At 28.7% G+C, this 12,513-nt stretch overlaps 1 pseudogene across 1 annotated transcript in view; it reads right to left on the bottom strand.

Moving 5' to 3' along the window:
* Positions 1–310: 310 nt before the first annotated feature.
* The window catches only part of LOC143228686 (Krueppel-like factor 7), a 103,913-nt pseudogene continuing 91,710 nt past the window's right edge, over positions 311–12,513 (bottom strand). Inside the window, exon 7 of the transcript XR_013015413.1 lies at positions 311–4,677. The product of XR_013015413.1 is annotated as a Krueppel-like factor 7 (transcript). The remainder of the gene's footprint in view (positions 4,678–12,513) is intronic.

Genomic DNA, 12,513 nt, shown 5'->3' with positions numbered 1-12,513 from the left:
ACACTTATTTGTTATTTCTGTAAGCAAAGCTAATGGAGGAGATTTTGGTAACCCAATTTTGTTCTTATCATCAGTATTATATTATATGGATTTTAATCAACCTTCACCAATCTCAACGTGATGAGATTTTCAGCTCATATTACAAAAGTTAACAACTCTACTGAGCAAAACACCGTTAAGAGTTATTTAAACAGCAAAACATCATTGTTACTGATTTCCTAAACAATAGAAATCAGATGCACTTCTGGATGAAATGGTTAAACTTTCTTTGTTGGTGTGAAAACACATTAAGAAAACTACAGATCCAATGTTTAATAAGAAAGCAATTTTATTTGGAATGCAACTTTTAGTGTATTTTACACAGTCCAATAGAAATATATATATATATATACCAAGTTTCTCTATAACTTATATCTCTCTTCAGCAGGGCAGGCTTTGATACAAGTGTTTCTGCCCATGTTGGGAATGTTTAGTAATGGACAAAGAGTTGTAGAAAATCAAACAAACACTACAGCACCAAGGAATAAACCCAAAGTATATAATTCTGATAATCCAATTCTGTCTAGGTGTTGTATATCCATTATATGAAACAACACAAACCTTCTCAAGATACTTCTTATATCCAATAACAAAGTTCCTCTCTGTACTTAACTGTATATTTGTTATATCCAACAATACAGACCTTCTCTGTATGTTTTCTGAAGTTTATATTTCTGACAGCCAAGATTCGTTCTAGGTGTTATATTTCAGACAGTCAAATCCTTTCCACATATTATACATATATCCGTAACAGTCTTTATTCATTTGAAAAGTGGGTTATACACATTTGACTGATCAGATTCAATGTATATATTAAGAATACCTTTATATTAGAGATTAATTTGAAATATTTAGATTTTAGCTTAATCTTACAGTCGTCTAATGGTCAGCCTGATTATCCAAATCCCATCTAGGTGTATCAGTAATCGTATTTTCCGAACAGTATATATTTTTGTCTAGTGATTAGTGTATATTCTGTATTCTAGAAAATCCATCTACAAGTTAATGTAACATGATATATTTCTCCAGATTGTGTTCCTTCTAGAGTAACTGTCATAAAGTGGTTACGAATGTGCTCGTGTGTTGAGAGAACTATGCAACTTCCAGTAGTATTTGTTTCACATGGTAAAGATGATGAGTTGTCCACTTATCTATATTTTAATGTTTGGTACTTGATAGAACTGTATAATTACAACAGACATTAGAAAATATTCAATTCTAGCACAAGCTCTTGTACCACAAGAAGTACTCAGTTCTTTTAACTATAGAAATGTTTGGATTATTGGCCATGATTTTAAAGCAACTAATGACCAACAAATGTGTCTATAGTGATGTCAGTGCTTACAATTTGTACTTTTATTTTTGTTGTCAAATGCTGAATGAAATTTCCCAGTAGGTTTTGTTCTGATTATACAGTCCTACGATGGTTTTACTGTCTTGAAATTGTTACATGTACTATAATAATTCCTGTAAGTAGAATCCGAAACTTATATCCATTTTTTCTCCATCACGTACAAACTTTTCACATAATATCACTTTATGTTTTACATAAGTGAATCATTTTCATATTAGGGTCACATTTTGTTATGCTTAAAATGTTGACAACCATTGGGTGTAGGTTTCTCTTATCCAATCGCAATGTGAGAGTTTTATCAATAGTTCTACAACCCAAAACTAACAACAATAATAATAATAAATGTTTATTGTTGTAAGCAAAATAATATTTCGACCTAAGTAAGAATCTGTTCTTCCCAATTTGTAAAAAAATCCTTACGTGATAGAAAAAAATTAATATTGTTTTCGAAATCTACACAGATGAATTATGGGAAATACGTTAATAAAACTAAAACAACGTTTATAAAGTTTAGGTATGCAGGCTTGTGTCATTTATAATTCTGAATAAGAAAATTAGTAAAACGTAAAAGGAACTTTGAACCGCATAAATATCCTGTTAACCAGGAAATATTAATTACAGTAGCTGTTGTAGCAACATTTGCCATAATTTACTACTAATTAGGTAATTTGTTTTGTTAAGTTTCGCGCAAAACTACTCGAGGGGTAACTGTGATAGCCTAACTGTGATAGCCGTACCTAACTTTGAAGTGTCAGACTAGAGACAGCAGCTAGTCAACACCACCTACCACCAATTCTTGGACTGCTATTTACAAAGGAAGTGGAATAGACTTCAAGTTAAATCGTCCTCAAGGCTGAAAGTGTGAACATATTCGATGACTGATTTCCATCCCGCAATTAGCAATGCTGTGCTGGGTCCAATATCAAGCCCTAAATTATAGATCCTTTAACTATTACACATGACAAGTACCGTCAAAAATGGGATAATCGTTAAAACAGAGTGAAGCTAATGTCTTAATAACGTACTTTTTTGTATTTTGTAAACAGTCTCACATATAGACGAGTATACGACAAAACGAACAGAAACATCAAATAATAAGAACGTTATTAGCAAATCGAAAACAATCAAGAACGTAACAACAGAACAGGAAACAAGTTAAGAACTAAAGAAAGAACAGGAAACAAGTTAAGAACATAATGAAAGAACGGGAAACAAGTTAAGAACGCAATGAAAGAACAGGAAACAAGTTAAGAACGCAATGAAAGAACGGGAAACAAGTTAAGAACGTAATGAAAGAACAGGAAACAAGTTAAGGACTAAAGAAAGAACAGGAAACAAGTTAAGGACTAAAGAAAGAACAGGAAACAAGTTAAGAACCTAATGAAAGAACAGGAAACAAGTTAAGAACCTAATGAAAGAACAGGAAACAAGTTAAGGACTAAAGAAAGAACAGGAAACAAGTTAAGGACTAAAGAAAGAACAGGAAACAAGTTAAGAACGTAATGAAAGAACAGGAAAAAAGTTAAGAACGTAATGAAAGAACAGGAAAAAAGTTAAGAACGTAATGAAAGAACAGGAAACAAGTTAAGAACGTAAAGAAAGAACAGGAAGCAAGAACACAGCGAAAGGACAAAAAACAAGTCAAGAACATGATAAAGGATCTAATTTATCAATAGTGATGTTGAAGGTGCTGTATCCCAGTGCTACTGACATCTGAAATAATAGAACGAATAGTTAAATGTGTAATATAGGGTTAAACAAAATGTTCGTGTGGAACTGATGGATCCCTTTATTCAACGTGGGTACATAGCATGGCAAAGCTATCTTTTATAGGAAATTTCTTAATTAATTATAAACATCGGTATTACTGTAATTTCTCTACAGCTATAAGTACAGATAGCCCATTGTGAAGCTTTGTGCTTAACAAGCCGCGGGGCAGCGAAGATAAGGGTTTACAAAATGTTTAGTACCACGTAACAAAAATATAAAACATTCTGTTCTACATGTAAACACGTTCATTGAGGTGTTAGAACCAAAGCTATTTAGATGAGTGCGGTCATTATCACAAACTGTATTGTCATATAGGTATTCCCGTATACATAAAACCTGACGACTCTTACCATCACAGAAGTCGAGCGTTCGGACTGCTATATCACAGAATCTATATCATTTAACGAAACCAAAACCTATAATTTGTCATCAGCAAATATACGAATACAGGTCTGAACCATCGTCTTTGTGTAAATAGAAACTGATTTGAAAAAGTTATTGTATCACATCAATTATAAGAAGAAATAGTGTACCACAATAAGGCGGCACTTGTCAATGAAACCTAAATAAACTTAGTCTCTGCCACAACGGCCATCGTTTAAATTATTTATAAATTGTTACGAAAAAATAAGCAAAATTAACATTAATAACACAAAAAAGCATAGAACGTAAAGGTAAAGGCTTGGTTACTATAAATCATTAAAATTAATTACAAGATTTTCATATAATTAACCATTAAATTCTGGTAGGAAGGAAGTAAATATTTTAAATGCTCAAATATTGACTGAGTTGATTTTGGAATCCATAACAGGTAGTCAAAATTGTTTCAAAATTACAATAAAAATCTTTCACGAAACAAAATTCTCAATGCTAAGCAAATTTCTTGTGTGTTTTTAATTTAAAGCCAGGTTTTTCAAACAGTATATTAACAACATTAGTACTTTCAAATATTCAGTTGAAGGCAGTGTTCATATAAAATGTCACTGAGCAACTTTTAATATGTATATTTATATATTTATATATTCTTTACATATAAGGTGATTCTCCTGACTTATCACCATCAACCACGTGGAAGAAGCACCTTACCCCTGAAAGTGGGTAATAACTGGCCTGGGGAGCTCTACGTTGAGCTTACACGACTTATTTCGGTTAATGTTAACCCTTCTCTTCATCTGGACGAATTGTAAAATGGGGAAGCCCGACACAGGACGCTAAAATATAGCAAATGTATGCTGACCAGTACACAGGTATGTTGTAACCAGCAGCCTTTTCTCAGCTGATCATCTTAGTGTGAATAATAAATGTTTCACAAACAGTATCTTACAGCTGTCTCTAGCCAACGAACGTCTCGATGCATTATGGCCCAGGTAAGTAAATATAAAAGTGTCTTCCAGCAAAAACCGCTGTATGCTGCTGACGTCATGGTCACTAAACATAAAAACAGATGAACACCGGATTCGTCCTGAGCCATTTTAGTTTTGAAGTAGTTCATCTTGTTCTTATTCGTCAGTAGGCTGTAAGGTCACAGGAAATATCTGTTAACAAAAATTGTATTAAAAGACTGGATATTTTAAAGTAATGAAATATGAAAAACAGTCTTTACTAAACCATTAAACAATGATTGACCATACTGCAGTAAAGCTTGTTCTTGGGTTATGAAGTTGTAAAATGAAATATTAAACAATTATTGACCATACTGCAGTAAAGCTTGTTCTTGGGTTATGAAGTTCTACAATGTAATATTAAACAATGATTGACCTTATAGCTTCATTAAATTTTGGTGCTTGGTTATGAAGTTGTACAATGTAATATTAAACAATGATTAACCTTATTGCATTAATAAATCTTGGTGATTAGTGATGAAGTTGTACAATGAAATAAAAAATGATTGATTTTATTCCTTTACTAAATTTTGGTGTTCGCTATCAAGTTGAACAATGAAATGTTAAATAATGATTGGCCTTATTGCTTCAGAAAGTGTTGGTGACTAGTGATAAAGATATACAATGAAATATAAAACAATAATTGATTTTATTGCTTGCATAAAATTCCTTGTTTACTGATGAAATTGTACAATGAAATATTAAACAATAATTCATCGTATTCCTTCATTAAATGTTGGTGTTTGGTGATGAAGTAGTAAAATAAAATATTAAACAATTATTGAGTTATTACTTTAATAAATCTCGGTGATTAGTGATGGAGTTGTACAATGAAATATTAAACAACGATTTTCTTTACAGCTTGAGTTACTGTTTGTATTATTTATTATAAAATGTACAATGAAATATTGAACAACGATTGGCCGTATTACTTAAGTAAATCTGTGTGTTTAGTGAAGAAGTTTTACAATGAAAAATTACACGATGACTGACCATATTGCATCAGTAAATCCTGGTGTTTCGTTATGAAGCATAGTAAAAAATGATTGACCTTATTGTTTCAGTAAATCTTCTTGTTTAGCGGTAAAGTTGCACAATGAAATATTTAACCATGATCGACATTATTGCTTCGGTAAATCTTGGTGTTTGGCAATGAAGTTGTGCAATGAAATATTAAACAACTATTGACCTTATTGTTTCATTAAATCTTGCTGTTTGGTTTTGATGTTGGATATTGAAATATTAAACACTCATTGGCCATATTCCTTCATTATATTTTGGTGTTTCATTATGCAGTTGTATAATGAAATATTAAACAATGATTGAACTTACTTCTTCAGTAAATCATAGTGTTTGGTATGAAATTTTACAATGATATATTAAACAATCACTAACCTTACTGCATCAATAAATTTTGGTGTTTAGTGATCAAGTTGTATGGGTGATTGGTTATGAAATATTAAAAAAATGATTTATCTTATTGCTTTTGTAAATTTTCATGTTTGGCTATAAAGTTGTGCAATGAAATTTAAAAACTAATTGACCTTACTACTTCCATCAATAATGGTGTTTGGTTATAAAGTAGTAAAATGAAATATTACAAAATGATTAACCTTATAACTTTATTACATTTGATGTTTGGTTATGACGTTCTACAATGAAATCTTAAACAATGATTGTCCTTATTGCCTCATTAAATCTTGGCATTTTTGGTTATAAAGTTGTACAATGAAGTATTGAACAATGACTAACCTTATTGCTTCATTAAATCTTGGTGTTTAGTGATGAAGGTGTACAATGAAATATTAAACAATGATTGACGTTATTGCTACATTAAATCTTGGTGTTTTTGGTTATAAATTTGTACCATGAAATATAAAACAATGATTGACCTTATTGCTTCATTAAATGTTGCTATTTAGTGACGAAGTTGTACTATAAATATTAAACAATGATTGACGTTATTGCTTCATTAAATCTCGGTGTTGTTTGGTTTTTAAGTTGTACAATGAAATATTGAAAAATGACTGACCTTATTGCTTCATTAAATCTTGGTGTTTAGTGATGAAGGTGTACTATGAAATATTAAACAATGATTGAAGTTATTGCTTCATTAAATCTTGGTATTTAGTGACGATGTTGTACTATAAATATTTAACAATGATTGACGTTATTGCTTCATTAAATCTTGGTGTTGTTTGGTTTTTACGTTGTACAATGAAATATTGAAAAATGACTGACCTTATTGCTTCATTAAATCTTGGTGTTTAGTGATTAAGGTGTACTATGATTGACCTTATTGCTTCATTAAATCTTGGTGTTTTTTGGTTATAAAGTTGTACTATGAAATATTAAACGATGATTGACCTTATTGCTTCATTAAGTCTTGGTGTTTTTTGGTCATAAAGTTGTACAATGAAATATTAAACAATGATCTTATTGGTTCATTAAATCTTGGTGTTTAGTGATGGTGTACTATGAAATATTAAACAATGATTGACCTTATTGCTACATTAAATCTTGGTGTTTTTTGGTTATAAAGTTGTACCAAGGAATATAAAACAACGATTGACCTTACTTCTTCATTAAATCTTGGTGTTTTTTGGTTTTTAAGTTGTACAATGAAATATTAAACAATGATTGACCTTATTGCTTCATTAAATCTTGGTATTGTTTTGTTATAAAGTTGTACTATGAAATATTAAACGATGATTGACCTTATTCCTTCATTAAATCTTGGTGTTTTTTTTGGTTATAAAGTTGTACAATGAAATATTAAACAATAATTAATCTTATTGCTTCATTAAATCTTGGTGTTTAATGATGGTGTACTATGAAATATAAAACAATGATTGACCCTATTGCTACATTAAATCTTGGTGTTTTTGGTTATAAAGTTGTACCAAGAAATATAAAACAACGATTGACCTTACTTCTTCATTAAATCTTGGTGTTTTTGGTTATAAAGTTGTACAATGAAATACTAAACAATGATTGACCTTTTGCTTTATTGAATCTTGGTATTTTTTTGGTTATAAAGTTGTACAATAAAATATTAAACAATTATTGACCTTATTGCTTCATTAAATCTTGGTGTTTAGTGATGGTGTACTATGAAATATTAAACAATGATTGACCTTATTGCTTCATTAAATCTTGGTGTTTTTTAGTTATGAAATTGTACTATGAAATATTAAACAATGATTGACCTATTGTTTCATTAAATCTTGGTATTTTTTGGTTATAAAGTTGTAAAATGAAATATTAAACAATGATTGACGTTATTGCTTCATTAAATCTTGGTATTTTTTGGTTTTTAAGTTATACAATGAAATATTAAACAATGATTCACCTTATTGCTTCATTAAATCTTGGTGTTTCTTGGTTATCAAGTTGTACAATGAAATATTAAACAATGATTGAACTTATTGCTTCATTAAATCTTGGTGTTTTTTGGTCATAAAGTTGTACAATGAAATATTAAACAATGATCTTATTGGTTCATTAAATCTTGGTGTTTAGTGATGGTGTACTATGAAATATTAAACAATGATTGACCTTATTGCTACATTAAATCTTGGTGTTTTTGGTTATAAAGTTGTACCACGGAATATAAAACAACGATTGACCTTACTTCTTCATTAAATCTTGGTGTTTTTTGGTTTTTAAGTTGTACAATGAAATATTAAACAATGATTGACCTTATTGCTTCATTAAATCTTGGTATTGTTTTGTTATAAAGTTGTACTATGAAATATTAAACGATGATTGACCTTATTGCTTCATTAAATCTTGGTGTTTTTTTGGTTATAAAGTTGTACAATGAAATATTAAACAATAATTAATCTTATTGCTTCATTAAATCTTGGTGTTTAATGATGGTGTACTATGAAATATAAAACAATGATTGACCCTATTGCTACATTAAATCTTGGTGTTTTTGGTTATAAAGTTGTACCAAGAAATATAAAACAACGATTGACCTTACTTCTTCATTAAATCTTGGTGTTTTTTGGTTATAAAGTTGTACAATGAAATACTAAACAATGATTGACCTTTTTGCTTTATTGAATCTTGGTATTTTTTGGTTATAAAGTTGTACAATAAAATATTAAACAATTATTGACCTTATTGCTTCATTAAATCTTGGTGTTTAGTGATGGTGTACTATGAAATATTAAACAATGATTGACCTTATTGCTTCATTAAATCTTGGTGTTTTTTAGTTATGAAATTGTACTATGAAATATTAAACAATGATTGACCTATTGTTTCATTAAATCTTGGTATTTTTTGGTTATAAAGTTGTAAAATGAAATATTAAACAATGATTGACGTTATTGCTTCATTAAATCTTGGTATTTTTTGGTTTTTAAGTTATACAATGAAATATTAAACAATGATTCACCTTATTGCTTCATTAAATCTTGGTGTTTCTTGGTTATCAAGTTGTACAATGAAATATTAAACAATGATTGAACTTATTGCTTCATTAAATCTTGGTGTTTTTTGGTTTTTAAGTTGTACAATGAAATATTGAACAACGACTGACCTTATTGCTTCATTAAATCTTGGTGTTTAGTGATGAAGGTGTACAATGAAATATTAAACAATGATTCACCTTATTGCTTCATTAAATCTTGTTATTTTTGGTTTTAATTTGTACTATGAAATATTAAACAGTGATTGACCTTATTGCTTTATTAAATCTTGATGTTTTTGGTTTTAAGTTGTACAATGAAATATTGAAAAATGACTGACCTTATTGCTTCATTAAATCTTGGTATTTAGTGATGAAGGTGTACTATGAAATATTAAACAATGATTGACCTTATTGCTTCATTAAATCTTGGTATTTTTTGGTTTTTAAGTTGTACAATGAAATAGCAAGCAGTGATTGACATTATTGCTACATTAAACCTTGGTTTTTAGTGATGAAGGTGTACGGTGAAATATGAAACAGTGATTGACCTTATTGCTTCATTAAATATTGGTGATTTTGGTTATAAAGTTGTACAATGAAATACTAAACAATGATTGACCTTATTGCTTTATTTGATCTTGGTATTTTTTTGTTATAAAGTTGTACTATGAAATATTAAACGATGATTGACCTTATTGCTTCATTAAGTCTTGGTGTTTTTTGGTTATAAAGTTGTACTATGAAATATTAAAGAATGATTGACTTTATTGCTTCATTAAATCTAGGTGTTTTTTGGTTATAAATTTGTACAATGAAATATTAAACAATGATTGACCTTATTGCTTCATTAAATATTGGTGTTTAGTTTTGAAGTTGTACTATGAAATATTAAACAATAATTGACCTTATTGCTTTATTAAATCTTGGCATTTTTGGTTATAAAGTTGTACAATGAAATATTAAACAATGATTGATCTTATTGCTTCATTAAATCTTGCTGTTTAGTGATGGTGTACTATGAAGTATTAAACAATGATTGACCTTATTGCTACATTAAATCTTGGTGTTTTTGGTTATAAAGTTGTACCACGAAATATAAAACAATGATTGACCTTATTTCTTCATTAAATTTTGGTGTTTTTTGGTTTTTAAGTTGTACAATGAAATATTAAACAATGATTGACCTTATTGCTTCATTAAATCTTGGTGTTTTTTTGGTTATAAAGTTGTACAATGAAATACTAAAAAATGATTGACCTTATTGCTTCATTAAATCTTGGTATTTTTTTGTTATAAAGTTGTACTATGAAATATTAAACGATGATTGACCTTATTGCTTCACTAAGTCTTGGTGTTTTTTGGTTATAAAGTTGTACTATGAAATATTAAAGAATGATTGACTTTATTGCTTCATTAAATCTAGGTGTTTTTTGGTTATAAATTTGTACAATGAAATATTAAACAATGATTGACCTTATTGCTTCATTAAATATTGGTGTTTAATTTTGAAGTTGTACAATGAAATATTAAACAATGATTGACCTTATTGCTTCATTAAATCTTGGTATTTTTGGTTTTTAAATTGTACTATGAAATATTAAACAGTGATTGACCTCATTGCTTCATTAAATCTTGGTGTTTTTTGGTTGTTAACTTGTACAATGAAATATTGAAAAATGACTGACCTTATTGCTTCATTAAATCTTGGTATTTAGTGATGAAGGTGTACTATGAAATATTAAACAATGATTGACCTTATTGCTTCATTAAATCTTGGTATTTTTTGGTTTTTAAGTTGTACAATGAAATAGTAAACAGTTATTGACCTTATTGCTTCATTAAATCTTGGCGTTTTGTGGTTATAAAGTTGTACTATGAAATGTTAAACAATAATTCACCTTATTGCTTCATAAAATATTGGTGTTTTGGTTATCAAGTTGTACAATTTAATATTAAACAATGATTGAACTTATTGCTTCATTAAATATTGGTGCTTTTAGGTTATAAAGTTGTACAATAAAATATTAAACAATGATTCACGTTATTGCTTCATTAAATCTTGGTGTTTAGTGATGAAGGTGTACAATGAAATATTAAACAATGACTGAACTTATTGCTTCATTAAATATTGGTGTTTTTTGGTTATAAAGTTGTACAATGAAATATTAAACAATGATTGACGTTATTGCTTCATTAAATCTTGCTATTTAGTAACGAAGTTGTACTGTAAATATTAAACAATGATTGAAGTTATTGCTTCATTAAATCTTGGTATTTAGTGACGAAGTTGTACTATAAATATTAAACAATGATTGACGTTATTGCTTCATTAAATCTTGGTGTTGTTTGGCTTTTAAGTTGTACAATGAAATATTGAACAATGACTGACCTTATATATGCAAAAACGGCTCATTTGGGTTGAGAAAATATTTTGCATAGAAGAGCGAACAACCTTATTGCTTCATTAAATCTTGGTATATTTTGGTTATAAAGTTGTACTATGAAATATTAAACAATAATTGACCTTATTGCTTCATTAAATCTTGGTGTTCTTTGGTTATAAAGTTGTACAATGAAATATTAAACAATGATTGACCTTATTGCTTCATTAAATCTTGGTGTTTAGTGATGCAGTTGTACGATGAAATATTAAAAAATGATTTATCTTATTGCTTTTGTAAATTTTCGTGTTTGTCTATGAAGTTGTGCAATGAAATTTAAAAACTAATTGAACCTACTACTTCCATCAATAATGGTGTTTGGTTATAAAATAGTAAAATGAAATATTACAAAATGATTGACCTTATAACTTTATTACATTTGGTGTTTGGTTATGACGTTCTACAATGAAATCTTAAACAATGATTGTCCTTATTTCTTCATTAAATCTTGGCATTTTTGGTTATAAAGTTGTACAATGAAATATTAAACAATGATTAATCATATTGCTTCATTAAATCTTGGTGTTTAGTGATGGTGTACTATGAAATATTAAACAATGATTGACCTTATTGCTTCATTAAGTTTTGGTGTTTTTTGGTTATAAAGTTGTACTATGAAATATTAAAGAATGATTGACTTTATTGCTTCATTAAATCTAGGTGTTTTTTGGTTATAAATTTGTACAATGAAATATTAAGCAATGATTGACCTTATTGCTTCATTAAATATTGGTGTTTAGTTTTGAAGTTGTGCAATGAAATATTAAAGAGTTCATCTTGATGTTTAGTGATGAAGGTGTACTATGAAATATTAAACAATGATTGACCTTATTGCTTCATTAAATCTTGGTGTTTAGTGATGCAGTTGTACAATGAAATATTAAAAAAATTATTTATCTTATTGCTTTTGTAAATTTTTGTGTTTGTCTATGAAGTTGTGCAATGAAATTTAAAAGCTAATTGACCCTACTACTTCCATCAATAATGGTGTTTGGTAATAAAGTAGTGAAATGAAATATTACAAAATGATTGACCTTATAACTTTATTACATTTGGTGTTTGGTTATGACGTTCTACAATGAAATCTTAAACAATGATTGTCCT

Source organism: Tachypleus tridentatus, chromosome 10 (assembly GCF_004210375.1).
Source record: "Tachypleus tridentatus isolate NWPU-2018 chromosome 10, ASM421037v1, whole genome shotgun sequence".
In the NCBI taxonomy this organism is placed as follows: domain Eukaryota; kingdom Metazoa; phylum Arthropoda; class Merostomata; order Xiphosura; family Limulidae; genus Tachypleus; species Tachypleus tridentatus.
The sequence above is the reverse complement of the archived record's forward strand: the minus strand, read 5'-3'. Positions and strand labels throughout refer to the sequence as shown.